This window comes from Oncorhynchus gorbuscha, unplaced genomic scaffold, assembly GCF_021184085.1.
Source record: "Oncorhynchus gorbuscha isolate QuinsamMale2020 ecotype Even-year unplaced genomic scaffold, OgorEven_v1.0 Un_scaffold_2634, whole genome shotgun sequence".
Classification (NCBI taxonomy): Eukaryota; Metazoa; Chordata; class Actinopteri; order Salmoniformes; family Salmonidae; genus Oncorhynchus; species Oncorhynchus gorbuscha.
In genome coordinates this window covers 18,037-43,933 of record NW_025747091.1, presented here as the reverse complement: position 1 = coordinate 43,933, position 25,897 = coordinate 18,037, and the positions used below count along the sequence as shown (strand labels likewise).

At 39.9% G+C, this 25,897-nt stretch overlaps 26 non-coding genes across 26 annotated transcripts; all 26 read right to left on the bottom strand.

The window, feature by feature from the left end:
- Positions 1-40: 40 nt before the first annotated feature.
- Positions 41-114, bottom strand: trnan-guu. The gene has a single exon. It is a non-coding gene; the product is annotated as a tRNA-Asn (tRNA).
- Positions 115-986: 872 nt separating this feature from the next.
- On the bottom strand, positions 987-1,061 carry trnan-guu. Its single transcript has one exon. It is a non-coding gene; the product is annotated as a tRNA-Asn (tRNA).
- Positions 1,062-2,879: 1,818 nt separating this feature from the next.
- trnan-guu lies at positions 2,880-2,953 on the bottom strand. The gene has a single exon. It is a non-coding gene; the product is annotated as a tRNA-Asn (tRNA).
- An 872-nt stretch (positions 2,954-3,825) lies between these two features.
- On the bottom strand, positions 3,826-3,899 carry trnan-guu. Its single transcript has one exon. It is a non-coding gene; the product is annotated as a tRNA-Asn (tRNA).
- Positions 3,900-4,770: 871 nt separating this feature from the next.
- On the bottom strand, positions 4,771-4,844 carry trnan-guu. Its single transcript has one exon. It is a non-coding gene; the product is annotated as a tRNA-Asn (tRNA).
- Positions 4,845-5,716: 872 nt separating this feature from the next.
- Positions 5,717-5,790, bottom strand: trnan-guu. The gene has a single exon. It is a non-coding gene; the product is annotated as a tRNA-Asn (tRNA).
- Positions 5,791-6,662: 872 nt separating this feature from the next.
- On the bottom strand, positions 6,663-6,736 carry trnan-guu. The gene has a single exon. It is a non-coding gene; the product is annotated as a tRNA-Asn (tRNA).
- Positions 6,737-7,607: 871 nt separating this feature from the next.
- On the bottom strand, positions 7,608-7,681 carry trnan-guu. Its single transcript has one exon. It is a non-coding gene; the product is annotated as a tRNA-Asn (tRNA).
- Positions 7,682-8,553: 872 nt separating this feature from the next.
- Positions 8,554-8,627, bottom strand: trnan-guu. The gene has a single exon. It is a non-coding gene; the product is annotated as a tRNA-Asn (tRNA).
- An 872-nt stretch (positions 8,628-9,499) lies between these two features.
- Positions 9,500-9,573, bottom strand: trnan-guu. Its single transcript has one exon. It is a non-coding gene; the product is annotated as a tRNA-Asn (tRNA).
- An 874-nt stretch (positions 9,574-10,447) lies between these two features.
- trnan-guu lies at positions 10,448-10,521 on the bottom strand. Its single transcript has one exon. It is a non-coding gene; the product is annotated as a tRNA-Asn (tRNA).
- An 872-nt stretch (positions 10,522-11,393) lies between these two features.
- On the bottom strand, positions 11,394-11,467 carry trnan-guu. Its single transcript has one exon. It is a non-coding gene; the product is annotated as a tRNA-Asn (tRNA).
- Positions 11,468-12,339: 872 nt separating this feature from the next.
- Positions 12,340-12,413, bottom strand: trnan-guu. The gene has a single exon. It is a non-coding gene; the product is annotated as a tRNA-Asn (tRNA).
- Positions 12,414-13,285: 872 nt separating this feature from the next.
- trnan-guu lies at positions 13,286-13,359 on the bottom strand. Its single transcript has one exon. It is a non-coding gene; the product is annotated as a tRNA-Asn (tRNA).
- An 871-nt stretch (positions 13,360-14,230) lies between these two features.
- trnan-guu lies at positions 14,231-14,304 on the bottom strand. Its single transcript has one exon. It is a non-coding gene; the product is annotated as a tRNA-Asn (tRNA).
- Positions 14,305-15,177: 873 nt separating this feature from the next.
- trnan-guu lies at positions 15,178-15,251 on the bottom strand. Its single transcript has one exon. It is a non-coding gene; the product is annotated as a tRNA-Asn (tRNA).
- An 871-nt stretch (positions 15,252-16,122) lies between these two features.
- trnan-guu lies at positions 16,123-16,196 on the bottom strand. The gene has a single exon. It is a non-coding gene; the product is annotated as a tRNA-Asn (tRNA).
- An 871-nt stretch (positions 16,197-17,067) lies between these two features.
- On the bottom strand, positions 17,068-17,141 carry trnan-guu. The gene has a single exon. It is a non-coding gene; the product is annotated as a tRNA-Asn (tRNA).
- An 871-nt stretch (positions 17,142-18,012) lies between these two features.
- Positions 18,013-18,086, bottom strand: trnan-guu. The gene has a single exon. It is a non-coding gene; the product is annotated as a tRNA-Asn (tRNA).
- An 870-nt stretch (positions 18,087-18,956) lies between these two features.
- Positions 18,957-19,030, bottom strand: trnan-guu. Its single transcript has one exon. It is a non-coding gene; the product is annotated as a tRNA-Asn (tRNA).
- A 967-nt stretch (positions 19,031-19,997) lies between these two features.
- Positions 19,998-20,071, bottom strand: trnan-guu. Its single transcript has one exon. It is a non-coding gene; the product is annotated as a tRNA-Asn (tRNA).
- An 871-nt stretch (positions 20,072-20,942) lies between these two features.
- Positions 20,943-21,016, bottom strand: trnan-guu. The gene has a single exon. It is a non-coding gene; the product is annotated as a tRNA-Asn (tRNA).
- A 1,954-nt stretch (positions 21,017-22,970) lies between these two features.
- On the bottom strand, positions 22,971-23,044 carry trnan-guu. Its single transcript has one exon. It is a non-coding gene; the product is annotated as a tRNA-Asn (tRNA).
- An 872-nt stretch (positions 23,045-23,916) lies between these two features.
- trnan-guu lies at positions 23,917-23,990 on the bottom strand. Its single transcript has one exon. It is a non-coding gene; the product is annotated as a tRNA-Asn (tRNA).
- An 873-nt stretch (positions 23,991-24,863) lies between these two features.
- Positions 24,864-24,937, bottom strand: trnan-guu. Its single transcript has one exon. It is a non-coding gene; the product is annotated as a tRNA-Asn (tRNA).
- An 872-nt stretch (positions 24,938-25,809) lies between these two features.
- On the bottom strand, positions 25,810-25,883 carry trnan-guu. Its single transcript has one exon. It is a non-coding gene; the product is annotated as a tRNA-Asn (tRNA).
- Between the last annotated feature and the right edge of the window lie 14 nt (positions 25,884-25,897).

Genomic DNA, 25,897 nt, shown 5'->3' with positions numbered 1-25,897 from the left:
GTCATATCCACATCATGGAGCACAACAAAATGAGAACTGTCGTCCCTGGGTGGGCTCGAACCACCAACCTTTAGATTAACAGTCTAACGCGCTAACCAATTGCGCCACAGAGACTTGTGGTGTATTTGACCCTGACGCTTGATCGCTGCCCATTTGTGCTCTCATCCAACTGTACATGGAGTTTACGAAACAACAACACTTTGTTCCAATGGTTGTGTTAACGTGCATCGAAGGTGCAGCAACATTTTCAAGGAAGTAGACCTGTAGTTTTCTAATATTTGTTAGCTTTTTGAATGGCCTTAAAAGGGCAAAAATGTAGCGCAATGTTCGTCAGCGCAACATTATATTGAAAGGAATCTGGCAGGAGTAAATTCAGCCACAATCTCAAATATATTCTTATAAATATATATTTTAAACAACTGCATTTTCACAAATGTAATATATAATCACCAAGGCCATTCAAAATAATAAGGGGACTGACTCTGGAAGAATGATGAAGTGGCTAGTCACTTTCATGGCGTATAGGCGTACATACACACACAAACACACTGGACAAACATTGTCCTTCTCGCGAGATAAATATAAATGCTAAGGTTATTCATGCCAGATTGACATCATTTACGTTGTCATACTATCCAGATTAATAAGAATAAATTATATGTTCCTTGGAGAACACAGAATGATCAAGCTATTGAGTAACAGAAGATCAGAGACCATTGACAGCCATTTTACCAGTAGGTATAGCAACTTGTCATCTTTCATGTTCAACAACACCCCAATCACATGTGACAACAGGAAACACAGCAGGTCAAAAGCAAGCTTACTGTAAGGCCAGGAAGGTCTTCCATATCACTAGAAACAGAGAGACAGCATTCCTGGGTGGGCTCAAATCACCAACTTTTAAATTAAGAGTCAAACTCACCAACCAATTGCACCACAGAGACTTGTCATATCCACATCATGGAGCACAACAAAATGAGAACTGTCGTCCCTGGGGTGGGCTCGAACCACCAACCTTTAGATTAACAGTCTAACGCGCTAACCAATTGCGCCACAGAGACTTGTGGTGTATTTGACCCTGACGCTTGATCGCTGCCCATTTGTGCTCTCATCCAACTGTACATGGAGTTTACGAAACAACAACACTTTGTTCCAATGGTTGTGTTAACGTGCATCGAAGGTGCAGCAACATTTTCAAGGAAGTAGACCTGTAGTTTTCTAATATTTGTTAGCTTTTTGAATGGCCTTAAAAGGGCAAAAATGTAGCGCAATGTTCGTCAGCGCAACATTATATTGAAAGGAATCTGGCAGGAGTAAATTCAGCCACAATCTCAAATATATTCTTATAAATATATATTTTAAACAACTGCATTTTCACAAATGTAATATATAATCACCAAGGCCATTCAAAATAATAAGGGGACTGACTCTGGAAGAATGATGAAGTGGCTAGTCACTTTCATGGCGTATAGGCGTACATACACACACAAACACACTGGACAAACATTGTCCTTCTCGCGAGATAAATATAAATGCTAAGGTTATTCATGCCAGATTGACATCATTTACGTTGTCATACTATCCAGATTAATAAGAATAAATTATATGTTCCTTGGAGAACACAGAATGATCAAGCTATTGAGTAACAGAAGATCAGAGACCATTGACAGCCATTTTACCAGTAGGTATAGCAACTTGTCATCTTTCATGTTCAACAACACCCCAATCACATGTGACAACAGGAAACACAGCAGGTCAAAAGCAAGCTTACTGTAAGGCCAGGAAAGTCTTCCATATCACTAGAAACAGAGAGACAGCATTCCTGGGTGGGCTCAAATCACCAACTTTTAAATTAAGAGTCAAACTCACCAACCAATTGCACCACAGAGACTTGTCATATCCACATCATGGAGCACAACAAAATGAGAACTGTCGTCCCTGGGTGGGCTCGAACCACCAACCTTTAGATTAACAGTCTAACGCGCTAACCAATTCCACAGAGACTTGTGGTGTATTTGACCCTGACGCTTGATCGCTGCCCATTTGTGCTCTCATCCAACTGTACATGGAGTTTACGAAACAACAACACTTTGTTCCAATGGTTGTGTTAACGTGCATCGAAGGTGCAGCAACATTTTCAAGGAAGTAGACCTGTAGTTTTCTAATATTTGTTAGCTTTTTGAATGGCCTTAAAAGGGCAAAAATGTAGCGCAATGTTCGTCAGCGCAACATTATATTGAAAGGAATCTGGCAGGAGTAAATTCAGCCACAATCTCAAATATATTCTTATAAATATATATTTTAAACAACTGCATTTTCACAAATGTAATATATAATCACCAAGGCCATTCAAAATAATAAGGGGACTGACTCTGGAAGAATGATGAAGTGGCTAGTCACTTTCATGGCGTATAGGCGTACATACACACACAAACACACTGGACAAACATTGTCCTTCTCGCGAGATAAATATAAATGCTAAGGTTATTATTCATGCCAGATTGACATCATTTACGTTGTCATACTATCCAGATTAATAAGAATAAATTATATGTTCCTTGGAGAACACAGAATGATCAAGCTATTGAGTAACAGAAGATCAGAGACCATTGACAGCCATTTTACCAGTAGGTATAGCAACTTGTCATCTTTCATGTTCAACAACACCCCAATCACATGTGACAACAGGAAACACAGCAGGTCAAAAGCAAGCTTACTGTAAGGCCAGGAAAGTCTTCCATATCACTAGAAACAGAGAGACAGCATTCCTGGGTGGGCTCAAATCACCAACTTTTAAATTAAGAGTCAAACTCACCAACCAATTGCACCACAGAGACTTGTCATATCCACATCATGGAGCACAACAAAATGAGAACTGTCGTCCCTGGGTGGGCTCGAACCACCAACCTTTAGATTAACAGTCTAACGCGCTAACCAATTGCGCCACAGAGACTTGTGGTGTATTTGACCCTGACGCTTGATCGCTGCCCATTTGTGCTCTCATCCAACTGTACATGGAGTTTACGAAACAACAACACTTTGTTCCAATGGTTGTGTTAACGTGCATCGAAGGTGCAGCAACATTTTCAAGGAAGTAGACCTGTAGTTTTCTAATATTTGTTAGCTTTTTGAATGGCCTTAAAAGGGCAAAAATGTAGCGCAATGTTCGTCAGCGCAACATTATATTGAAAGGAATCTGGCAGGAGTAAATTCAGCCACAATCTCAAATATATTCTTATAAATATATATTTTAAACAACTGCATTTTCACAAATGTAATATATAATCACCAAGGCCATTCAAAATAATAAGGGGACTGACTCTGGAAGAATGATGAAGTGGCTAGTCACTTTCATGGCGTATAGGCGTACATACACACACAAACACACTGGACAAACATTGTCCTTCTCGCGAGATAAATATAAATGCTAAGGTTATTCATGCCAGATTGACATCATTTACGTTGTCATACTATCCAGATTAATAAGAATAAATTATATGTTCCTTGGAGAACACAGAATGATCAAGCTATTGAGTAACAGAAGATCAGAGACCATTGACAGCCATTTTACCAGTAGGTATAGCAACTTGTCATCTTTCATGTTCAACAACACCCCAATCACATGTGACAACAGGAAACACAGCAGGTCAAAAGCAAGCTTACTGTAAGGCCAGGAAGGTCTTCCATATCACTAGAAAGAGAAGGACAGCATTCCTGGGTGGGCTCAAATCACCAACTTTTAAATTAAGAGTCTAACTCACCAACCAATTGCACCACAGAGACTTGTCATATCCACATCATGGAGCACAACAAAATGAGAACTGTCGTCCCTGGGTGGGCTCGAACCACCAACCTTTAGATTAACAGTCTAACGCGCTAACCAATTGCGCCACAGAGACTTGTGGTGTATTTGACCCTGACGCTTGATCGCTGCCCATTTGTGCTCTCATCCAACTGTACATGGAGTTTACGAAACAACAACACTTTGTTCCAATGGTTGTGTTAACGTGCATCGAAGGTGCAGCAACATTTTCAAGGAAGTAGACCTGTAGTTTTCTAATATTTGTTAGCTTTTTGAATGGCCTTAAAAGGGCAAAAATGTAGCGCAATGTTCGTCAGCGCAACATTATATTGAAAGGAATCTGGCAGGAGTAAATTCAGCCACAATCTCAAATATATTCTTATAAATATATATTTTAAACAACTGCATTTTCACAAATGTAATATATAATCACCAAGGCCATTCAAAATAATAAGGGGACTGACTCTGGAAGAATGATGAAGTGGCTAGTCACTTTCATGGCGTATAGGCGTACATACACACACAAACACACTGGACAAACATTGTCCTTCTCGCGAGATAAATATAAATGCTAAGGTTATTCATGCCAGATTGACATCATTTACGTTGTCATACTATCCAGATTAATAAGAATAAATTATATGTTCCTTGGAGAACACAGAATGATCAAGCTATTGAGTAACAGAAGATCGAGACCATTGACAGCCATTTTACCAGTAGGTATAGCAACTTGTCATCTTTCATGTTCAACAACACCCCAATCACATGTGACAACAGGAAACACAGCAGGTCAAAAGCAAGCTTACTGTAAGGCCAGGAAAGTCTTCCATATCACTAGAAACAGAGAGACAGCATTCCTGGGTGGGCTCAAATCACCAACTTTTAAATTAAGAGTCAAACTCACCAACCAATTGCACCACAGAGACTTGTCATATCCACATCATGGAGCACAACAAAATGAGAACTGTCGTCCCTGGGTGGGCTCGAACCACCAACCTTTAGATTAACAGTCTAACGCGCTAACCAATTGCGCCACAGAGACTTGTGGTGTATTTGACCCTGACGCTTGATCGCTGCCCATTTGTGCTCTCATCCAACTGTACATGGAGTTTACGAAACAACAACACTTTGTTCCAATGGTTGTGTTAACGTGCATCGAAGGTGCAGCAACATTTTCAAGGAAGTAGACCTGTAGTTTTCTAATATTTGTTAGCTTTTTGAATGGCCTTAAAAGGGCAAAAATGTAGCGCAATGTTCGTCAGCGCAACATTATATTGAAAGGAATCTGGCAGGAGTAAATTCAGCCACAATCTCAAATATATTCTTATAAATATATATTTTAAACAACTGCATTTTCACAAATGTAATATATAATCACCAAGGCCATTCAAAATAATAAGGGGACTGACTCTGGAAGAATGATGAAGTGGCTAGTCACTTTCATGGCGTATAGGCGTACATACACACACAAACACACTGGACAAACATTGTCCTTCTCGCGAGATAAATATAAATGCTAAGGTTATTCATGCCAGATTGACATCATTTACGTTGTCATACTATCCAGATTAATAAGAATAAATTATATGTTCCTTGGAGAACACAGAATGATCAAGCTATTGAGTAACAGAAGATCAGAGACCATTGACAGCCATTTTACCAGTAGGTATAGCAACTTGTCATCTTTCATGTTCAACAACACCCCAATCACATGTGACAACAGGAAACACAGCAGGTCAAAAGCAAGCTTACTGTAAGGCCAGGAAGGTCTTCCATATCACTAGAAACAGAAGGACAGCATTCCTGGGTGGGCTCAAATCACCAACTTTTAAATTAAGAGTCAAACTCACCAACCAATTGCACCACAGAGACTTGTCATATCCACATCATGGAGCACAACAAAATGAGAACTGTCGTCCCTGGGTGGGCTCGAACCACCAACCTTTAGATTAACAGTCTAACGCGCTAACCAATTGCGCCACAGAGACTTGTGGTGTATTTGACCCTGACGCTTGATCGCTGGCCATTTGTGCTCTCATCCAACTGTACATGGAGTTTACGAAACAACAACACTTTGTTCCAATGGTTGTGTTAACGTGCATCGAAGGTGCAGCAACATTTTCAAGGAAGTAGACCTGTAGTTTTCTAATATTTGTTAGCTTTTTGAATGGCCTTAAAAGGGCAAAAATGTAGCGCAATGTTCGTCAGCGCAACATTATATTGAAAGGAATCTGGCAGGAGTAAATTCAGCCACAATCTCAAATATATTCTTATAAATATATATTTTAAACAACTGCATTTTCACAAATGTAATATATAATCACCAAGGCCATTCAAAATAATAAGGGGACTGACTCTGGAAGAATGATGAAGTGGCTAGTCACTTTCATGGCGTACAGGCGTACATACACACACAAACACACTGGACAAACATTGTCCTTCTCGCGAGATAAATATAAATGCTAAGGTTATTCATGCCAGATTGACATCATTTACGTTGTCATACTATCCAGATTAATAAGAATAAATTATATGTTCCTTGGAGAACACAGAATGATCAAGCTATTGAGTAACAGAAGATCAGAGACCATTGACAGCCATTTTACCAGTAGGTATAGCAACTTGTCATCTTTCATGTTCAACAACACCCCAATCACATGTGACAACAGGAAACACAGCAGGTCAAAAGCAAGCTTACTGTAAGGCCAGGAAGGTCTTCCATATCACTAGAAACAGAGAGACAGCATTCCTGGGTGGGCTCAAATCACCAACTTTTAAATTAAGAGTCAAACTCACCAACCAATTGCACCACAGAGACTTGTCATATCCACATCATGGAGCACAACAAAATGAGAACTGTCGTCCCTGGGTGGGCTCGAACCACCAACCTTTAGATTAACAGTCTAACGCGCTAACCAATTGCGCCACAGAGACTTGTGGTGTATTTGACCCTGACGCTTGATCGCTGGCCATTTGTGCTCTCATCCAACTGTACATGGAGTTTACGAAACAACAACACTTTGTTCCAATGGTTGTGTTAACGTGCATCGAAGGTGCAGCAACATTTTCAAGGAAGTAGACCTGTAGTTTTCTAATATTTGTTAGCTTTTTGAATGGCCTTAAAAGGGCAAAAATGTAGCGCAATGTTCGTCAGCGCAACATTATATTGAAAGGCATCTGGCAGGAGTAAATTCAGCCACAATCTCAAATATATTCTTATAAATATATATTTTAAACAACTGCATTTTCACAAATGTAATATATAATCACCAAGGCCATTCAAAATAATAAGGGGACTGACTCTGGAAGAATGATGAAGTGGCTAGTCACTTTCATGGCGTATAGGCGTACATATACACACAAACACACTGGACAAACATTGTCCTTCTCGCGAGATAAATATAAATGCTAAGGTTATTCATGCCAGATTGACATCATTTACGTTGTCATACTATCCAGATTAATAAGAATAAATTATATGTAGCTTGGAGAACACAGAATGAACAAGCTATTGAGTAACAGAAGATCAGAGACCATTGACAGCCATTTTACCAGTAGGTATAGCAACTTGTCATCTTTCATGTTCAACAACACACCAATCACATGTGACAACAGGAAACACAGCAGGTCAAAAGCAAGCTTACTGTAAGGCCAGGAAGGTCTTCCATATCACTAGAAACAGAAGACAGCATTCCTGGGTGGGCTCAAATCACCAACTTTTAAATTAAGAGTCAAACTCACCAACCAATTGCACCACAGAGACTTGTCATATCCACATCATGGAGCACAACAAACTGAGAACTGTCGTCCCTGGGTGGGCTCGAACCACCAACCTTTAGATTAACAGTCTAACGCGCTAACCAATTGCGCCACAGAGACTTGTGGTGTATTTGACCCTGACGCTTGATCGCTGGCCATTTGTGCTCTCATCCAACTGTACATGGAGTTTACGAAACAACAACACTTTGTTCCAATGGTTGTGTTAACGTGCATCGAAGGTGCAGCAACATTTTCAAGGAAGTAGACCTGTAGTTTTCTAATATTTGTTAGCTTTTTGAATGGCCTTAAAAGGGCAAAAATGTAGCGCAATGTTCGTCAGCGCAACATTATATTGAAAGGCATCTGGCAGGAGTAAATTCAGCCACAATCTCAAATATATTCTTATAAATATATATTTTAAACAACTGCATTTTCACAAATGTAATATATAATCGCCAAGGCCATTCAAAATAATAAGGGGACTGACTCTGGAAGAATGATGAAGTGGCTAGTCACTTTCATGGCGTATAGGCGTACATATACACACAAACACACTGGACAAACATTGTCCTTCTCGCGAGATAAATATAAATGCTAAGGTTATTCATGCCAGATTGACATCATTTACGTTGTCATACTATCCAGATTAATAAGAATAAATTATATGTTCCTTGGAGAACACAGAATGATCAAGCTATTGAGTAACAGAAGATCAGAGACCATTGACAGCCATTTTACCAGTAGGTATAGCAACTTGTCATCTTTCATGTTCAACAACACACCAATCACATGTGACAACAGGAAACACAGCAGGTCAAAAGCAAGCTTACTGTAAGGCCAGGAAGGTCTTCCATATCACTAGAAACAGAGAGACAGCATTCCTGGGTGGGCTCAAATCACCAACTTTTAAATTAAGAGTCAAACTCACCAACCAATTGCACCACAGAGACTTGTCATATCCACATCATGGAGCACAACAAACTGAGAACTGTCGTCCCTGGGTGGGCTCGAACCACCAACCTTTAGATTAACAGTCTAACGCGCTAACCAATTGCGCCACAGAGACTTGTGGTGTATTTGACCCTGACGCTTGATCGCTGGCCATTTGTGCTCTCATCCAACTGTACATGGAGTTTACGAAACAACAACACTTTGTTCCAATGGTTGTGTTAACGTGCATCGAAGGTGCAGCAACATTTTCAAGGAAGTAGACCTGTAGTTTTCTAATATTTGTTAGCTTTTTGAATGGCCTTAAAAGGGCAAAAATGTAGCGCAATGTTCGTCAGCGCAACATTATATTGAAAGGCATCTGGCAGGAGTAAATTCAGCCACAATCTCAAATATATTCTTATAAATATATATTTTAAACAACTGCATTTTCACAAATGTAATATATAATCGCCAAGGCCATTCAAAATAATAAGGGGACTGACTCTGGAAGAATGATGAAGTGGCTAGTCACTTTCATGGCGTATAGGCGTACATACACACACAAACACACTGGACAAACATTGTCCTTCTCGCGAGATAAATATAAATGCTAAGGTTATTCATGCCAGATTGACATCATTTACGTTGTCATACTATCCAGATTAATAAGAATAAATTATATGTTCCTTGGAGAACACAGAATGATCAAGCTATTGAGTAACAGAAGATCTGAGACCATTGACAGCCATTTTACCAGTAGGTATAGCAACTTGTCATCTTTCATGTTCAACAACACACCAATCACATGTGACAACAGGAAACACAGCAGGTCAAAAGCAAGCTGACTGTAAGGCCAGGAAGGTCTTCCATATCACTAGAAACAGAGAGACAGCATTCCTGGGTGGGCTCAAATCACCAACTTTTAAATTAAGAGTCAAACTCACCAACCAATTGCACCACAGAGACTTGTCATATCCACATCATGGAGCACAACAAACTGAGAACTGTCGTCCCTGGGTGGGCTCGAACCACCAACCTTTAGATTAACAGTCTAACGCGCTAACCAATTGCGCCACAGAGACTTGTGGTGTATTTGACCCTGACGCTTGATCGCTGGCCATTTGTGCTCTCATCCAACTGTACATGGAGTTTACGAAACAACAACACTTTGTTCCAATGGTTGTGTTAACGTGCATCGAAGGTGCAGCAACATTTTCAAGGAAGTAGACCTGTAGTTTTCTAATATTTGTTAGCTTTTTGAATGGCCTTAAAAGGGCAAAAATGTAGCGCAATGTTCGTCAGCGCAACATTATATTGAAAGGCATCTGGCAGGAGTAAATTCAGCCACAATCTCAAATATATTCTTATAAATATATATTTTAAACAACTGCATTTTCACAAATGTAATATATAATCGCCAAGGCCATTCAAAATAATAAGGGGACTGACTCTGGAAGAATGATGAAGTGGCTAGTCACTTTCATGGCGTATAGGCGTACACATACACACACAAACACACTGGACAAACATTGTCCTTCTCGCGAGATAAATATAAATGCTAAGGTTATTCATGCCAGATTGACATCATTTACGTTGTCATACTATCCAGATTAATAAGAATAAATTATATGTTCCTTGGAGAACACAGAATGATCAAGCTATTGAGTAACAGAAGATCTGAGACCATTGACAGCCATTTTACCAGTAGGTATAGCAACTTGTCATCTTTCATGTTCAACAACACACCAATCACATGTGACAACAGGAAACACAGCAGGTCAAAATCAAGCTGACTGTAAGGCCAGGAAGGTCTTCCATATCACTAGAAACAGAGAGACAGCATTCCTGGGTGGGCTCAAATCAACAACTTTTAAATTAAGAGTCAAACTCACCAACCAATTGCACCACAGAGACTTGTCATATCCACATCATGGAGCACAACAAACTGAGAACTGTAGTCCCTGGGTGGGCTCGAACCACCAACCTTTAGATTAACAGTCTAACGCGCTAACCAATTGCGCCACAGAGACTTGTGCTGTATTTGACCCTGACGCTTGATCGCTGGCCATTTGTGCTCTCATCCAACTGTACATGGAGTTTACGAAACAACAACACTTTGTTCCAATGGTTGTGTTAACGTGCATCGAAGGTGCAGCAACATTTTCAAGGAAGTAGACCTGTAGTTTTCTAATATTTGTTAGCTTTTTGAATGGCCTTAAAAGGGCAAAAATGTAGCGCAATGTTTGTCAGCGCAACATTATATTGAAAGGCATCTGGCAGGAGTAAATTCAGCCACAATCTCAAATATATTCTTATAAATATATATTTTAAACAACTGCATTTTCACAAATGTAATATATAATCGCCAAGGCCATTCAAAATAATAAGGGGACTGACTCTGGAAGAATGATGAAGTGGCTAGTCACTTTCATGGCGTATAGGCGTACATACACACACAAACACACTGGACAAACATTGTCCTTCTCGCGAGATAAATATAAATGCTAAGGTTATTCATGCCAGATTGACATCATTTACGTTGTCATACTATCCAGATTAATAAGAATAAATTATATGTTCCTTGGAGAACACAGAATGATCAAGCTATTGAGTAACAGAAGATCTGAGACCATTGACAGCCATTTTACCAGTAGGTATAGCAACTTGTCATCTTTCATGTTCAACAACACACCAATCACATGTGACAACAGGAAACACAGCAGGTCAAAATCAAGCTGACTGTAAGGCCAGGAAGGTCTTCCATATCACTAGAAACAGAGAGACAGCATTCCTGGGTGGGCTCAAATCACCAACTTTTAAATTAAGAGTCAAACTCACCAACCAATTGCACCACAGAGACTTGTCATATCCACATCATGGAGCACAACAAACTGAGAACTGTCGTCCCTGGGTGGGCTCGAACCACCAACCTTTAGATTAACAGTCTAACGCGCTAACCAATTGCGCCACAGAGACTTGTGGTGTATTTGACCCTGACGCTTGATCGCTGGCCATTTGTGCTCTCATCCAACTGTACATGGAGTTTACGAAACAACAACACTTTGTTCCAATGGTTGTGTTAACGTGCATCGAAGGTGCAGCAACATTTTCAAGGAAGTAGACCTGTAGTTTTCTAATATTTGTTAGCTTTTTGAATGGCCTTAAAAGGGCAAAAATGTAGCGCAATGTTCGTCAGCGCAACATTATATTGAAAGGCATCTGGCAGGAGTAAATTCAGCCACAATCTCAAATATATTCTTATAAATATATATTTTAAACAACTGCATTTTCACAAATGTAATATATAATCGCCAAGGCCATTCAAAATAATAAGGGGACTGACTCTGGAAGAATGATGAAGTGGCTAGTCACTTTCATGGCGTATAGGCGTACATACACACACAAACACACTGGACAAACATTGTCCTTCTCGCGAGATAAATATAAATGCTAAGGTTATTCATGCCAGATTGACATCATTTACGTTGTCATACTATCCAGATTAATAAGAATAAATTATATGTTCCTTGGAGAACACAGAATGATCAAGCTATTGAGTAACAGAAGATCAGAGACCATTGACAGCCATTTTACCAGTAGGTATAGCAACTTGTCATCTTTCATGTTCAACAACACACCAATCACATGTGACAACAGGAAACACAGCAGGTCAAAAGCAAGCTGACTGTAAGGCCAGGAAGGTCTTCCATATCACTAGAAACAGAGAGACAGCATTCCTGGGTGGGCTCAAATCAACAACTTTTAAATTAAGAGTCAAACTCACCAACCAATTGCACCACAGAGACTTGTCATATCCACATCATGGAGCACAACAAACTGAGAACTGTCGTCCCTGGGTGGGCTCGAACCACCAACCTTTAGATTAACAGTCTAACGCGCTAACCAATTGCGCCACAGAGACTTGTGGTGTATTTGACCCTGACGCTTGATCGCTGGCCATTTGTGCTCTCATCCAACTGTACATGGAGTTTACGAAACAACAACACTTTGTTCCAATGGTTGTGTTAACGTGCATCGAAGGTGCAGCAACATTTTCAAGGAAGTAGACCTGTAGTTTTCTAATATTTGTTAGCTTTTTGAATGGCCTTAAAAGGGCAAAAATGTAGCGCAATGTTCGTCAGCGCAACATTATATTGAAAGGCATCTGGCAGGAGTAAATTCAGCCACAATCTCAAATATATTCTTATAAATATATATTTTAAACAACTGCATTTTCACAAATGTAATATATAATCGCCAAGGCCATTCAAAATAATAAGGGGACTGACTCTGGAAGAATGATGAAGTGGCTAGTCACTTTCATGGCGTATAGGCGTACATACACACACAAACACACTGGACAAACATTGTCCTTCTCGCAAGATAAATATAAATGCTAAGGTTATTCATGCCAGATTGACATCATTTACGTTGTCATACTATCCAGATTAATAAGAATAAATTATATGTTCCTTGGAGAACACAGAATGATCAAGCTATTGAGTAACAGAAGATCTGAGACCATTGACAGCCATTTTACCAGTAGGTATAGCAACTTGTCATCTTTCATGTTCAACAACACACCAATCACATGTGACAACAGGAAACACAGCAGGTCAAAAGCAAGCTTACTGTAAGGCCAGGAAGGTCTTCCATATCACTAGAAACAGAGAGACAGCATTCCTGGGTGGGCTCAAATCACCAACTTTTAAATTAAGAGTCAAACTCACCAACCAATTGCACCACAGAGACTTGTCATATCCACATCATGGAGCACAACAAACTGAGAACTGTCGTCCCTGGGTGGGCTCGAACCACCAACCTTTAGATTAACAGTCTAACGCGCTAACCAATTGCGCCACAGAGACTTGTGGTGTATTTGACCCTGACGCTTGATCGCTGGCCATTTGTGCTCTCATCCAACTGTACATGGAGTTTACGAAACAACAACACTTTGTTCCAATGGTTGTGTTAACGTGCATCGAAGGTGCAGCAACATTTTCAGGAAGTAGACCTGTAGTTTTCTAATATTTGTTAGCTTTTTGAATGGCCTTAAAAGGGCAAAAATGTAGCGCAATGTTCGTCAGCGCAACATTATATTGAAAGGCATCTGGCAGGAGTAAATTCAGCCACAATCTCAAATATATTCTTATAAATATATATTTTAAACAACTGCATTTTCACAAATGTAATATATAATCGCCAAGGCCATTCAAAATAATAAGGGGACTGACTCTGGAAGAATGATGAAGTGGCTAGTCACTTTCATGGCGTATAGGCGTACATACACACACAAACACACTGGACAAACATTGTCCTTCTCGCGAGATAAATATAAATGCTAAGGTTATTCATGCCAGATTGACATCATTTACGTTGTCATACTATCCAGATTAATAAGAATAAATTATATGTTCCTTGGAGAACACAGAATGATCAAGCTATTGAGTAACAGAAGATCTGAGACCATTGACAGCCATTTTACCAGTAGGTATAGCAACTTGTCATCTTTCATGTTCAACAACACACCAATCACATGTGACAACAGGAAACACAGCAGGTCAAAAGCAAGCTTACTGTAAGGCCAGGAAGGTCTTCCATATCACTAGAAACAGAGAGACAGCATTCCTGGGTGGGCTCAAATCACCAACTTTTAAATTAAGAGTCAAACTCACCAACCAATTGCACCACAGAGACTTGTCATATCCACATCATGGAGCACAACAAACTGAGAACTGTCGTCCCTGGGTGGGCTCGAACCACCAACCTTTAGATTAACAGTCTAACGCGCTAACCAATTGCGCCACAGAGACTTGTGGTGTATTTGACCCTGACGCTTGATTGCTGGCCATTTGTGCTCTCATCCAACTGTACATGGAGTTTACGAAACAACAACACTTTGTTCCAATGGTTGTGTTAACGTGCATCGAAGGTGCAGCAACATTTTCAAGGAAGTAGACCTGTAGTTTTCTAATATTTGTTAGCTTTTTGAATGGCCTTAAAAAGGGCAAAAATGTAGCGCAATGTTCGTCAGCGCAACATTATATTGAAAGGCATCTGGCAGGAGTAAATTCAGCCACAATCTCAAATATATTCTTATAAATATATATTTTAAACAACTGCATTTTCACAAATGTAATATATAATCGCCAAGGCCATTCAAAATAATAAGGGGACTGACTCTGGAAGAATGATGAAGTGGCTAGTCACTTTCATGGCGTATAGGCGTACATACACACAAAACACACTGGACAAACATTGTCCTTCTCGCGAGATAAATATAAATGCTAAGGTTATTCATGCCAGATTGACATCATTTACGTTGTCATACTATCCAGATTAATAAGAATAAATTATATGTTCCTTGGAGAACACAGAATGATCAAGCTATTGAGTAACAGAAGATCTGAGACCATTGACAGCCATTTTACCAGTAGGTATAGCAACTTGTCATCTTTCATGTTCAACAACACACCAATCACATGTGACAACAGGAAACACAGCAGGTCAAAAGCAAGCTTACTGTAAGGCCAGGAAGGTCTTCCATATCACTGGAAACAGAAAGACAGCATCACCTGGGTGGGCTCAAATCACCAACTTTTAAATTAAGAGTCAAACTCACCAACCAATTGCACCACAGAGACTTGTCATATCCACATCATGGAGCACAACAAACTGAGAACTGTCGTCCCTGGGTGGGCTCGAACCACCAACCTTTAGATTAACAGTCTAACGCGCTAACCAATTGCGCCACAGAGACTTGTGGTGTATTTGACCCTGACGCTTGATCGCTGGCCATTTGTGCTCTCATCCAACTGTACATGGAGTTTACGAAAGAACAACACTTTGTTCCAGTGGTTGTGTTAACGTGCATCGAAGGTGCAGCAACATTTTCAAGGAAGTAGACCTGTAGTTTTCTAATATTTGTTAGCTTTTTGAATGGCCTTAAAAGGGCAAAAATGTAGCGCAATGTTTGTCAGCGCAACATTATATTGAAAGGCATCTGGCAGGAGTAAATTCAGCCACAATCTCAAATATATTCTTATAAATATATATTTTAAACAACTGCATTTTCACAAATGTAATATATAATCGCCAAACCCATTCAAAATAATAAGGGGACTGACTCTGGAAGAATGATGAAGTGGCTAGTCACTTTCATGGCGTATAGGCGTACATACACACACAAACACACTGGACAAACATTGTCCTTCTCGCGAGATAAATATAAATGCTAAGGTTATTCATGCCAGATTGACATCATTTACGTTGTCATACTATCCAGATTAATAAGAATAAATTATATGTTCCTTGGAAACACAGAATGATCAAGCTATTGAGTAACAGAAGATCAGAGACCATTGACAGCCATTTTACCAGTAGGTATAGCAACTTGTCATCTTTCATGTTCAACAACACACCAATCACATGTGACAACAGGAAACACAGCAGGTCAAAAGCAAGCTTACTGTAAGGCCAGGAAGGTCTTCCATATCACTAAAACAGAAGAGACAGCATCCCTGGGTGGGCTCAAATCACCAACTTTTAAATTAAGAGTCAAACTCACCAACCAATTGCACCACAGAGACTTGTCATATCCACATCATGGAGCACAACAAACTGAGAACTGTCGTCCCTGGGTGGGCTCGAACCACCAACCTTTAGATTAACAGTCTAACGCGCTAACCAATTGCGCCACAGAGACTTGTGGTGTATTTGACCCTGACGCTTGATCGCTGGCCATTTGTGCTCTCATCCAACTGTACATGGAGTTTACGAAACAACAACACTTTGTTCCAATGGTTGTGTTAACGTGCATCGAAGGTGCAGCAACATTTTCAAGGAAGTAGACCTGTAGTTTTCTAATATTTGTTAGCTTTTTGAATGGCCTTAAAAGGGCAAAAATGTAGCGCAATGTTCGTCAGCGCAACATTATATTGAAAGGCATCTGGCAGGAGTAAATTCAGCCACAATCTCAAATATATTCTGATAAATATATATTTAAACAACTGCATTTTCACAAATGTAATATATAATCGCCAAGCCCATTCAAAATAATAAGGGGACTGACTCTGGAAGAATGATGAAGTGGCTAGTCACTTTCATGGCGTATAGGCGTACATACACACACAAACACACTGGACAAACATTGTCCTTCTCGCGAGATAAATATAAATGCTAAGGTTATTCATGCCAGATTGACATCATTTACGTTGTCATACTATCCAGATTAATAAGAATAAATTATATGTTCCTTGGAGAACACAGAATGATCAAGCTATTGAGTAACAGAAGATCAGAGACCATTGACAGCCATTTTACCAGTAGGTATAGCAACTTGTCATCTTTCATGTTCAACAACACACCAATCACATGTGACAACAGGAAACACAGCAGGTCAAAAGCAAGCTTACTGTAAGGCCAGGAAGGTCTTCCATATCACTAGAAACAGAAGAGACAGCATCCTGGGTGGGCTCAAATCACCAACTTTTAAATTAAGAGTCAAACTCACCAACCAATTGCACCACAGAGACTTGTCATATCCACATCATGGAGCACAACAAACTGAGAACTGTCGTCCCTGGGTGGGCTCGAACCACCAACCTTTAGATTAACAGTCTAACGCGCTAACCAATTGCGCCACAGAGACTTGTGGTGTATTTGACCCTGACGCTTGATCGCTGGCCATTTGTGCTCTCATCCAACTGTACATGGAGTTTACGAAACAACAACACTTTGTTCCAATGGTTGTGTTAACGTGCATCGAAGGTGCAGCAACATTTTCAAGGAAGTAGACCTGTAGTTTTCTAATATTTGTTAGCTTTTTGAATGGCCTTAAAAGGGCAAAAATGTAGCGCAATGTTCGTCAGCGCAACATTATATTGAAAGGCATCTGGCAGGAGTAAATTCAGCCACAATCTCAAATATATTCTGATAAATATATATTTTAAACAACTGCATTTTCACAAATGTAATATATAATCGCCAAGCCCATTCAAAATAATAAGGGGACTGACTCTGGAAGAATGATGAAGTGGCTAGTCACTTTCATGGCGTATAGGCGTACATACACACACAAACACACTGGACAAACATTGTCCTTCTCGCGAGATAAATATAAATGCTAAGGTTATTCATGCCAGATTGACATCATTTACGTTGTCATACTATCCAGATTAATAAGAATAAATTATATGTTCCTTGGAGAACACAGAATGATCAAGCTATTGAGTAACAGAAGATCAGAGACCATTGACAGCCATTTTACCAGTAGGTATAGCAACTTGTCATCTTTCATGTTCAACAACACACCAATCACATGTGACAACAGGAAACACAGCAGGTCAAAAGCAAGCTTACTGTAAGGCCAGGAAGGTCTTCCATATCACTAGAAACAGAAGGACAGCATCCTGGGTGGGCTCAAATCACCAACTTTTAAATTAAGAGTCAAACTCACCAACCAATTGCACCACAGAGACTTGTCATATCCACATCATGGAGCACAACAAACTGAGAACTGTCGTCCCTGGGTGGGCTCGAACCACCAACCTTTAGATTAACAGTCTAACGCGCTAACCAATTGCGCCACAGAGACTTGTGTATTTGACCCTGACGCTTGATCGCTGGCCATTTGTGCTCTTATCCAACTGTACATGGAGTTTACGAAACAACAACACTTTGTTCCAATGGTTGTGTTAACGTGCATCGAAGGTGCAGCAACATTTTCAAGGAAGTAGACCTGTAGTTTTCTAATATTTGTTAGCTTTTTGAATGGCCTTAAAAGGGCAAAAATGTAGCGCAATGTTCGTCAGCGCAACATTATATTGAAAGGCATCTGGCAGGAGTAAATTCAGCCACAATCTCAAATATATTCTGATAAATATATATTTTAAACAACTGCATTTTCACAAATGTAATATATAATCGCCAAGCCCATTCAAAATAATAAGGGGACTGACTCTGGAAGAATGATGAAGTGGCTAGTCACTTTCATGGCGTATAGGCGTACATACACACACAAACACACTGGACAAACATTGTCCTTCTCGCGAGATAAATATAAATGCTAAGGTTATTCATGCCAGATTGACATCATTTACGTTGTCATACTATCCAGATTAATAAGAATAAATTATATGTTCCTTGGAGAACACAGAATGATCAAGCTATTGAGTAACAGAAGATCAGAGACCATTGACAGCCATTTTACCAGTAGGTATAGCAACTTGTCATCTTTCATGTTCAACAACACACCAATCACATGTGACAACAGGAAACACAGCAGGTCAAAAGCAAGCTTACTGTAAGGCCAGGAAGGTCTTCCATATCACTAGAAACAGAGGAGACAGCATTCCTGTGTGGGCTCAAATCACCAACTTTTAAATTAAGAGTCAAACTCACCAACCAATTGCACCACAGAGACTTGTCATATCCACATCATGGAGCACAACAAACTGAGAACTGTCGTCCCTGGGTGGGCTCGAACCACCAACCTTTAGATTAACAGTCTAATGCGCTAACCAATTGCGCCACAGAGACTTGCCATATCCACATCATGGAGCACAACAAACTGAGAACCACCAACCTTTAGATTAACAGTCTAACGCGCTAACCAATTGCGCCACAGAGACTTGTGGTGTATTTGACCCTGACGCTTGATTGCTGGCCATTTGTGCTCTCATCCAACTGTACATGGAGTTTACGAAACAACAACACTTTGTTCCAATGGTTGTGTTAACGTGCATCGAAGGTGCAGCAACATTTTCAAGGAAGTAGACCTGTAGTTTTCTAATATTTGTTAGCTTTTTGAATGGCCTTAAAAGGGCAAAAATGTAGCGCAATGTTCGTCAGCGCAACATTATATTGAAAGGCATCTGGCAGGAGTAAATTCAGCCACAATCTCAAATATATTCTGATAAATATATATTTTAAACAACTGCATTTTCACAAATGTAATATATAATCGCCAAGCCTATTCAAAATAATAAGGGGACTGACTCTGGAAGAATGATGAAGTGGCTAGTCACTTTCATGGCGTATAGGCGTACATATACACACAAACACACTGGACAAACATTGTCCTTCTCGCGAGATAAATATAAATGCTAAGGTTATTCATGCCAGATTGACATCATTTACGTTGTCATACTATCCAGATTAATAAGAATAAATTATATGTTCCTTGGAGAACACAGAATGATCAAGCTATTGAGTAACAGAAGATCAGAGACCATTGACAGCCATTTTACCAGTAGGTATAGCAACTTGTCATCTTTCATGTTCAACAACACACCAATCACATGTGACAACAGGAAACACAGCAGGTCAAAAGCAAGCTTACTGTAAGGCCAGGAAGGTCTTCCATATCACTAGAAACAGAAGGACAGCATCCCTGGGTGGGCTCAAATCACCAACTTTTAAATTAAGAGTCAAACTCACCAACCAATTGCACCACAGAGACTTGTCATATCCACATCATGGAGCACAACAAACTGAGAACTGAAGTCGTCCCTGGGTGGGCTCGAACCACCAACCTTTAGATTAACAGTCTAACGCGCTAACCAATTGCGCCACAGAGACTTGTGGTGTATTTGACCCTGAAGCTTGATCGCTGTCCATTTGTGCTCTCATCCAAATGTACATGGAGTTTACGAAACAACAACACTTTGTTCCAATGGTTGTGTTAACGTGCATCGAAGGTGCAGCAACATTTTCAAGGAAGTAGACCTGTAGTTTTCTAATATTTGTTAGCTTTTTGAATGGCCTTAAAAGGGCAAAAATGTAGCGCAATGTTCGTCAGCGCAACATTATATTGAAAGGCATCTGGCAGGAGTAAATTCAGCCACAATCTCAAATATATTCTGATAAATATATATTTTAAACAACTGCATTTTCACAAATGTAATATATAATCGCCAAGCCTATTCAAAATAATAAGGGGACTGACTCTGGAAGAATGATGAAGTGGCAAGTCACTTTCATGGCGTATAGGCGTACATATACACACAAACACACTGGACAAACATTGTCCTTCTCGCGAGATAAATATAAATGCTAAGGTTATTCATGCCAGATTGACATCATTTACGTTGTCATACTATCCAGATTAATAAGAATAAATTATATGTTCCTTGGAGAACACAGAATGATCAAGCTATTGAGTAACAGAAGATCAGAGACCATTGACAGCCATTTTACCAGTAGGTATAGCAACTTGTCATCTTTCATGTTCAACAACACACCAATCACATGTGACAACAGGAAACACAGCAGGTCAAAAGCAAGCTTACTGTAAGGCCAGGAAGGTCTTCCATATCACTAGAAACAGAAGACAGCATCCCTGGGTGGGCTCAAATCACCAACTTTTAAATTAAGAGTCAAACTCACCAACCAATTGCACCACAGAGACTTGTCATATCCACATCATGGAGCACAACAAACTGAGAACTGTCGTCCCTGGGTGGGCTCGAACCACCAACCTTTAGATTAACAGTCTAATGCGCTAACCAATTGCGCCACAGAGACTTGTCATATCCACATCATGGAGCACAACAAACTGAGAACCACCAACCTTTAGATTAACAGTCTAACGCGCTAACCAATTGCGCCACAGAGACTTGTGGTGTATTTGACCCTGACGCTTGATTGCTGGCCATTTGTGCTCTCATCCAACTGTACATGGAGTTTACGAAACAACAGCACTTTGTTCCAATGGTTGTGTTAACGTGCATCGAAGGTGCAGCAACATTTTCAAGGAAGTAGACCTGTAGTTTTCTAATATTTGTTAGCTTTTTGAATGGCCTTAAAAGGGCAAAAATGTAGCGCAATGTTCGTCAGCGCAACATTATATTGAAAGGCATCTGGCAGGAGTAAATTCAGCCACAATCTCAAATATATTCTGATAAATATATATTTTAAACAACTGCATTTTCACAAATGTAATATATAATCGCCAAGCCATTCAAAATAATAAGGGGACTGACTCTGGAAGAATGATGAAGGGCTAGTCACTTTCATGGCGTATAGGCGTACATATACACACAAACACACTGGACAAACATTGTCCTTCTCGCGAGATAAATATAAATGCTAAGGTTATTCATGCCAGATTGACATCATTTACGTTGTCATACTATCCAGATTAATAAGAATAAATTATATGTTCCTTGGAGAACACAGAATGATCAAGCTATTGAGTAACAGAAGATCAGAGACCATTGACAGCCATTTTACCAGTAGGTATAGCAACTTGTCATCTTTCATGTTCAACAACACACCAATCACATGTGACAACAGGAAACACAGCAGGTCAAAAGCAAGCTTACTGTAAGGCCAGGAAGGTCTTCCATATCACTAGAAACAGAAGGACAGCATCCCTGGGTGGGCTCAAATCACCAACTTTTAAATTAAGAGTCAAACTCACCAACCAATTGCACCACAGAGACTTGTCATATCCACATCATGGAGCACAACAAACTGAGAACTGTCGTCCCTGGGTGGGCGGAACCACCAACCTTTAGATTAACAGTCTAATGCGCTAACCAATTGCGCCAACCACCAACCTTTAGATTAACAGTCTAACGCGCTAACCAATTGCGCCACAGAGACTTGTGGTGTATTTGACCCTGAAGCTTGATCGCTGTCCATTTGTGCTCTCATCCAAATGTACATGGAGTTTACGAAACAACAACACTTTGTTCCAATGGTTGTGTTAACGTGCATCGAAGGTGCAGCAACATTTTCAAGGAAGTAGACCTGTAGTTTTCTAATATTTGTTAGCTTTTTGAATGGCCTTAAAAGGGCAAAAATGTAGCGCAATGTTCGTCAGCGCAACATTATATTGAAAGGCATCTGGCAGGAGTAAATTCAGCCACAATCTCAAATATATTCTGATAAATATATATTTAAACAACTGCATTTTCACAAATGTAATATATAATCGCCAAGCCTATTCAAAATAATAAGGGGACTGACTCTGGAAGAATGATGAAGTGGCAAGTCACTTTCATGGCGTATAGGCGTACATATACACACAAACACACTGGACAAACATTGTCCTTCTCGCGAGATAAATATAAATACTAAGGTTATTCATGCCAGATTGACATCATTTACGTTGTCATACTATCCAGATTAATAAGAATAAATTATATGTTCCTTGGAGAACACAGAATGATCAAGCTATTGAGTAACAGAAGATCAGAGACCATTGACAGCCATTTTACCAGTAGGTATAGCAACTTGTCATCTTTCATGTTCAACAACACACCAATCACATGTGACAACAGGAAACACAGCAGGTCAAAAGCAAGCTTACTGTAAGGCCAGGAAGGTCTTCCATATCACTAGAAACAGAAGGACAGCATCCCTGGGTGGGCTCAAATCACCAACTTTTAAATTAAGAGTCAAACTCACCAACCAATTGGACCACAGAGACTTGTCATATCCACATCATGGAGCACAACAAACTGAGAACTGTCGTCCCTGGGTGGGCTCGAACCACCAACCTTTAGATTAACAGTCTAACGCGCTAACCAATTGCGCCACAGAGACTTGTGGTGTATTTGACCCTGAAGCTTGATCGCTGTCCATTTGTGCTCTCATCCAAATGTACATGGAGTTTACGAAACAACAACACTTTGTTCCAATGGTTGTGTTAACGTGCATCGAAGGTGCAGCAACATTTTCAAGGAAGTAGACCTGTAGTTTTCTAATATTTGTTAGCTTTTTGAATGGCCTTAAAAGGGCAAAAATGTAGCGCAATGTTCGTCAGCGCAACATTATATTGAAAGGCATCTGGCAGGAGTAAATTCAGCCACAATCTCAAATATATTCTGATAAATATATATTTTAAACAACTGCATTTTCACAAATGTAATATATAATCGCCAAGCCTATTCAAAATAATAAGGGGACTGACTCTGGAAGAATGATGAAGTGGCAAGTCACTTTCATGGCGTATAGGCGTACATATACACACAAACACACTGGACAAATATTGTCCTTCTCGCGAGATAAATATAAATACTAAGGTTATTCATGCCAGATTGACATCATTTACGTTGTCATACTATCCAGATTAATAAGAATAAATTATATGTTCCTTGGAGAACACAGAATGATCAAGCTATTGAGTAGCAGAAGATCAGAGACCATTGACAGCCATTTTACCAGTAGGTATAGCAACTTGTCATCTTTCATGTTCGACAACACACCAATCACATGTGACAACAGGAAACACAGCAGGTCAAAAGCAAGCTTACTGTAAGGCCAGGAAGGTCTTCCATATCACTAGAAACAGAAGGACAGCATCCCTGGGTGGGCTCAAATCACCAACTTTTAAATTAAGAGTCAAACTCACCAACCAATTGGACCACAGAGACTTGTCATATCCACATCATGGAGCACAACAAACTGAGAACTGTCGTCCCTGGGTGGGCTCGAACCACCAACCTTTAGATTAACAGTCTAACGCGCTAACCAATTGCGCCACAGAGACTTGTGGTGTATTTGACCCTGAAGCTTGATCGCTGTCCATTTGTGCTCTCATCCAAATGTACATGGAGTTTACGAAACAACAACACTTTGTTCCAATGGTTGTGTTAACGTGCATCGAAGGTGCAGCAACATTTTCAAGGAAGTAGACCTGTAGTTTTCTAATATTTGTTAGCTTTTTGAATGGCCTTAAAAGGGCAAAAATGTAGCGCAATGTTCGTCAGCGCAACATTATATTGAAAGGCATCTGGCAGGAGTAAATTCAGCCACAATCTCAAATATATTCTGATAAATATATATTTTAAACAACTGCATTTTCACAAATGTAATATATAATCGCCAAGCCTATTCAAAATAATAAGGGGACTGACTCTGGAAGAATGATGAAGTGGCAAGTCACTTTCATGGCGTATAGGCGTACATATACACACAAACACACTGGACAAATATTGTCCTTCTCGCGAGATAAATATAAATACTAAGGTTATTCATGCCAGATTGACATCATTTACGTTGTCATACTATCCAGATTAATAAGAATAAATAAATATATTCCTTGGAGAACACAGAATGATCAAGCTATTGAGTAGCAGAAGATCAGAGACCATTGACAGCCATTTTACCAGTAGGTATAGCAACTTGTCATCTTTCATGTTCGACAACACACCAATCACATGTGACAACAGGAAACACAGCAGGTCAAAAGCAAGCTTACTGTAAGGCCAGGAAGGTCTTCCATATCACTAGAAACAGAAGGACAGCATCCCTGGGTGGGCTCAAATCACCAACTTTTAAATTAAGAGTCAAACTCACCAACCAATTGGACCACAGAGACTTGTCATATCCACATCATGGAGCACAACAAACTGAGAACTGTCGTCCCTGGGTGGGCTCGAACCACCAACCTTTAGATTAACAGTCTAACGCGCTAACCAATTGCGCCACAGAGACTTGTGGTGTATTTGACCCTGAAGCTTGATCGCTGTCCATTTGTGCTCTCATCCAAATGTACATGGAGTTTACGAAACAACAACACTTTGTTCCAATGGTTGTGTTAACGTGCATCGAAGGTGCAGCAACATTTTCAAGGAAGTAGACCTGTAGTTTTCTAATATTTGTTAGCTTTTTGAATGGCCTTAAAAGGGCAAAAATGTAGCGCAATGTTCGTCAGCGCAACATTATATTGAAAGGCATCTGGCAGGAGTAAATTCAGCCACAATCTCAAATATATTCTGATAAATATATATTTTAAACAACTGCATTTTCACAAATGTAATATATAATCGCCAAGCCTATTCAAAATAATAAGGGGACTGACTCTGGAAGAATGATGAAGTGGCAAGTCACTTTCATGGCGTATAGGCGTACATATACACACAAACACACTGGACAAACATTGTCCTTCTCGCGAGATAAATATAAATGCTAAGGTTATTCATGCCAGATTGACATCATTTACGTTGTCATACTATCCAGATTAATAAGAATAAATGATATGTTCCTTGGAGAACATAGAATGATCAAGCTATTGAGTAACAGAAGATCAGAGACTATTGACAGCCATTTTACCAGTAGGTATAGCAACTTGTCATCTTTCATGTTCAACAACACCCCAATCACATGTGACAACAGGAAACACAGCAGGTCAAAAGCAAGCTTACTGTAAGGCCAGGAAGGTCTTCCATATCACTAGAAACAGAGAGACAGCATTCCTGGGTGGGCTCAAATCACCAACTTTTAAATTAAGAGTCAAACTCACCAAACAATTGCACCACAGAGAGTTGTCATATCCAGATCATGGAGCCCAACAAACTGAAAACTGTTGTTCCTGGGTGGGCTCGAACCACCAACCTTTAGATTAACAGTCTAACGCGCTAACCAATTGCGCCACAGAGACTTGTGGTGTATTTG